The sequence below is a fragment of the Microtus ochrogaster genome, unplaced genomic scaffold, assembly GCF_000317375.1.
Source record: "Microtus ochrogaster isolate Prairie Vole_2 unplaced genomic scaffold, MicOch1.0 UNK12, whole genome shotgun sequence".
NCBI classification, from domain to species: Eukaryota; Metazoa; Chordata; class Mammalia; order Rodentia; family Cricetidae; genus Microtus; species Microtus ochrogaster.
Genome location: NW_004949110.1, coordinates 1,816,556 through 1,821,757, shown reverse-complemented (window position 1 = coordinate 1,821,757; position 5,202 = coordinate 1,816,556). Strand labels below are relative to the sequence as shown.

At 38.6% G+C, this 5,202-nt stretch overlaps 1 pseudogene; it reads right to left on the bottom strand.

The window, feature by feature from the left end:
• Positions 1–1,324: 1,324 nt before the first annotated feature.
• On the bottom strand, positions 1,325–2,981 carry LOC101979445 (annotated as a pseudogene).
• Positions 2,982–5,202: the final 2,221 nt, after the last annotated feature.

Sequence of the window (5,202 nt, the reverse complement as noted above, 5' to 3'; positions counted from 1 at the left end):
TGAAAACGTGACACTGGCCAACTCTTAGTGTACCTAAATGGGTAAGTCAGTGATAGTTACTACACATTTGTGTGTCTAACTCTGAATGGTTGGATATGATTTCTACTAGCTGGCGTTAAACACCCATGAGGTTTAAGTATATACACAATGCTTGCCCAGAGACTGGTCATTCTGAGAGAAGAGTAACTGTGAATGCCACCATTTTGCAGCCAAGGAAGAGGCAAAAACTGGTTGAGAAATTCCTCAGGGTACATCACAAATTAGGGAAAGAATTAGAATGAAAATACACAAACACTGAAGTTCCAGTCTGCTGCTTAGTCACAGAATCTTTCTTTTATTCAGCCTTCAGTCATGGTCTTTCAGATTGAAAGACAGATTCCCTTATGAAAGTTGGTGCATATATTGTGACTGGGGTATGAACACAGTGAGAGTCCAAGTGATGCTTCTAAATGTCGCCTTTGTTGACACTGCCAAATTTAGTCAGTAAATATTTTATTCATTACTTAAGCTTATTCTTCATGCTTTTTTTTTTTTTTAAAAAAAACCTGGCTTTATAGTAAAGGAAGAGTTTCAATAAAAATTCAATGTTCTGCCACTTTTTTTTGAAGGCATGTGCACTTATTAAAAACAGTGTTCATCATATTCTAATTTTGCCATTCTTTAAAGAATGCTTTGAGATTTCAAAAAAGTAATTATAGAAGAATATTTCACTAAATAGTAATTATTGCAAAATGAGAATTTAATGGGTGAAATTGTAAGTCTGAATACAACCTTGAAATTGAAAACACAAAATGTGATATAAATTTATAGGTTACTTCATAGCTATATAGAAGGCTAATATGTATTTGTTGAAAATGAGTATATATGCTGAATAATGCATATGTAAATATTTTAGTTTATGTAATATAGGTGCTATGCATATTCTACATATAAAGAGAGGATTAAAAAATGAAATATTTTTTTCTATATGTATACACATTCCTAAGTGGCTCAATTAGATGGAAAGAGACCAGAGAAAATACTAAAGTTTTTACTGGAATTGATTTAGCTAATAATATTTTTTAATATTAGCTACCATATATTTTGTATAAGTTTCATACACAATACTTAACAAATATATTTTATTCTTCATACAACGCCTAAAAAATATTTGTCTATCTCATTGCAAATGAAATAGATATGTTTGGATTCACTTAGAGAATTTAAGTGAATTCTTCAGAAATCACACAGGTTGTTAATAATTTAATTTGAACCAAATTCTAAATTCTGTAATTCATTAAAAAAAAACAGGTTCATCTTTTTATTAGCCATGTTAACAAAACATTTAGTGAAAAAGACCAAAGTCCTTGTCAGCATCGGACTCCTTGGATTCTTCCTTCTTTGCTTTCACTTTCTTCTCCTCAGTTGAGGCAGCAGCGACAGAGATCAGGACTGCCTGCTGGTGTGGCTTCAGCTGCTGAAGCAGGCCCACCAGCCCCTACATAGCACATGAGGCTCTCAATGTTGACTTTGACCAGGGCCTTTGTAAATAAGCCAGGTCAGAAAGGTTCAACATTGACCAACTGATTTTTATTAGTATTAGTAGTATCCCAAATAAATTTATGGAATTAAAAAATCAATTGAACAACTCAAATAATGCAACAGATTAACAGGCAATCACATGACATTTCATGACAGACAAAAGCCACAGTTGGTCTCAAACTCACCAAACATGATCCGGTCTTGTTTCTATGACATATATAAATTAGTGATCAATCATAACATATTTTCTGTTTATTTTTTTATTTTTTTCATTATATATCAACCCCAGTTCCCCCTCCTCCCTTCTTCCCACTCCCCATCTTTTTTCCCATCCCACACCACATCTACTCCTCAGAGAAGGTAAAGACTCCCTTGGGGAGGCAGTGAGACCTGGTATACCAAGTTGAGGCAGGACCAAGACCCTCCCCCCCATATCAAGGCTGAGCAAGGTATTCTACCATAGGGAATGGGGTCCAAAAAGTCAGTTCATGCACCTGGGATAAGTCCTGGTCCCATTGCCAGGGTCTACTCCTCCAAACAGATCAAGCCACATAACTGTCACCCACATCAGAGGGCCTAGTTCTGTTCCATGCAAATTCCCCAGCTGTCAGCCCAGAGTCTGTGAGCTTCCACTAGCTTGGGTCAACTGTCTCTGTGGTTTTCCCCATCATGATCTTGACCCCTATTGATCATATGATCCCTCTTCCTTCTTTTCAACTGAATTCCAGGATCTCAGTCTAGTGCTTGGCTGTGGGTCACTGCATCTGCTTCCATCAGTTCTTGATTGTAGGTTCCAGGATGACAATCAGAGTAGCCACTAATCTGATTACAGGGGCAGACCAGTTCAGACACCCACTATTGCTAGGAGTCTTACCTGGGGTCATCCTTCTGGATTCCTAGGAATTTCCATAGTACCAGGTTTCTCCCTAACACCATAATGGTTGCCTCTATCAGGATATTTGTTTCATTGCTCTTCCTCTCCATCCCTTCTCCAACTTGGCCTTCTCGAGCCCTCATGTTCCCATCCCCCATCCTCTCCCTTCTACCTCTCCTCCCAGTTTACCCAGGAGATCTAATGGATAAATAAAATGTGGTACATTTAGACAATGAGGTATCACTCAGTGGCAAAAAAAAAATGACATATTGAAATTTGCAGGCAAATCAATGGAACTAGAAAAAACCATCCGGAGTGAGCTATCCCAGACACAGAAAGACAAACACAGTATGAACTCACTTTTAAGTGGACAATCAGGCAACAATCCACAACCCCAGAGAAGCAAGTTAAAAAGGAGCACCCTAAGAGGCACATGCATGGTTGGCCCCAGGAAGGGGAAATAGACACCAGTTGCTTTAATGATGGCATTGATCTTATCCTCTATGACAGCCACCTAGTGCAGGATGAGGGTGGAGCAGATGCAGATGAACTCAGGGACAGAGGCCACGTTCCAGTCTACCCACATGGTGCTAATCCCTTGATTAAGTGAGGGTCTCACCGTAACATGGCTTTAGCTCCCTTTGAAGGACAGAGTACCTTGGCAGCAACTGAGGGAAGGGTCTAAATTCTTTAATTCTAAAGCCTTCCATCATGCATCAATATCTTTGATAAAGAAAAAAAATTATTGAGGGGATGACATTAAATAAGGTTTATTTGATAAAGTGTTTGTACTGCAAACACAAGGACCTGAGTTCAGATCTGTAAAAGCCACATAAAAGCAGGCACAGTGGCAGGAATCTGTAACTTCAGAATAGGAGACATCAGATACAAGGAGCTCATTGGCTAGCCAGTCTAGCCAAATCAGTAAGGCCAGGTTCAATGACAAGCCTTGTCTCTAAAACATTGGTGGAGTGCCACCGAAAGAAAACCCTCTGCTATGAGCCTCTGGAATCCACATGCCTGTGCACGTACATGCGTGCACACACACATACACACATGTACACACGTACACATGCATGCACACACACAATGAACAAGTACACACATACATTACACACTCTAACAGAATGAAAACAAATAAATTGAAATGATGCAAAGGTCACTTCCAAATAGGAGAGTCATATATTTTCTTCTTTAGTCTTTATTTTAAACTGCTGTAAATTAAGTATAAAAGCTGCTTTTTCTGAACCTTTCACAAAGTTATAGAGAGGAAAATAAGGAAGTCCCCACAGAGTTGGTAAATTCCTGGAGTGATCGCTCTGAGGATGGCTTTAGCAGGTGCAAGGCATAATAACACATTTTGGTGTCTAGATCTAGATAGTTTCACAAAAGGATGGATGCAATTAAAAGCCCATAATGAGGCAAACTAGTCTCTAGACTTCAGAGAAACTCAGTGACCTACTGAGCCTGTAGACCTTTTTCTTACATAAATTCATGACATAATGTTGCTGTTGTCTTTTATTATATATGTATATATATATATAGTTTTTCTTTTAGGTAAATTGTCAACAAAATAAGGCCTAGTATTTTGAGATTTTTAGGTTGGAAATACACATTGGATGAACTACTCTGCTTTTCATGTCACATTAAAGCATTTGTCTTCAATTGGGTATCATTTTTTTTTATTGAGAAAAGGAAAAAATAGTATCCGCCTCCTCCCAGCCTCCCATTTCCCTCCCCCTCCTCTTACCCTTCTCCCCCTCCCCCAAGCTCCTCTCCCCCTCCCTCTCCAGTCCATAGAGCAGTCAGGACTTTCCACAGGGCAGGGAACCCTGGGAACCTTGGGTATCATTTTTAATCCCAGGCTTTGGGAGGCTGAGGGAAAATAAAAATCACTTATTTAAGGACAGCTTTCATCACACAGAAATAAGGCATATAATTTCACAAGTGTGACAATAACTAGATTTGTGTGTGTGTTTTCAAGACAAGGTTTCTATGTGAAGCTAACCCTGTCTGTCCTAGAACTCACTCAACCAAGCCTAGGTTGGCCTTGGGCTCACAGAGATCCACATTTCTAGTTCTTGAGTGCTGGCATTAAGGTATTATACAACACCACTGCCTGGCTAAATATATTTTCTTAAACCCATTTCTACATGTCTGCCATTAGTGATACTGCATCATTGTCTTTCTCTTCGTTCCTTTTCTCTATCCCAAGGGGGCAATGGATCTGTATTCCACCACTTATATCATTTATACCTACGTTTGTAAACACATAGCCTACATGCATTGTGTCAATATTTTAGATTTAATGCTGTTGCTTGCGCCAGGGTTTTACTAGCCTAAAACTCCCTCCTGGACACTGGAGTTACAGCTACCATACTTTGGTTTTATTACTTTATTGTTTGTAACCTTTCAGGATAATTATCTTCACTTTATCCAGTGTTGTGTACCAATAGTTCATCAGTGGTTAAGTGTTTTTTATTGCTAAGTATATATATTGTACATATTCACAATAGTTTATCAGTGTACCTACTGACCAACATTTAGGTTAATGCCATGGATTCACCGCTTTATTGAATCTGCTGTAACTTTTCATACACATTACTATATAGACAAAGAATCTCTTTTTGTTAAACACTTAGGAATTGTATAGCTGGGGTGTATTGTGTATGCATGCTTAGCTTGCTAATAAGCTACCAAGTACTGTGCAATGTTGAACTGTTTTGCAGTCTCACCAATTATATGCAAAGAACACCAATAGTATTATTTTTTCCCCTCCAAGACAGGGTTTTCTGTGTAGTCCTGGC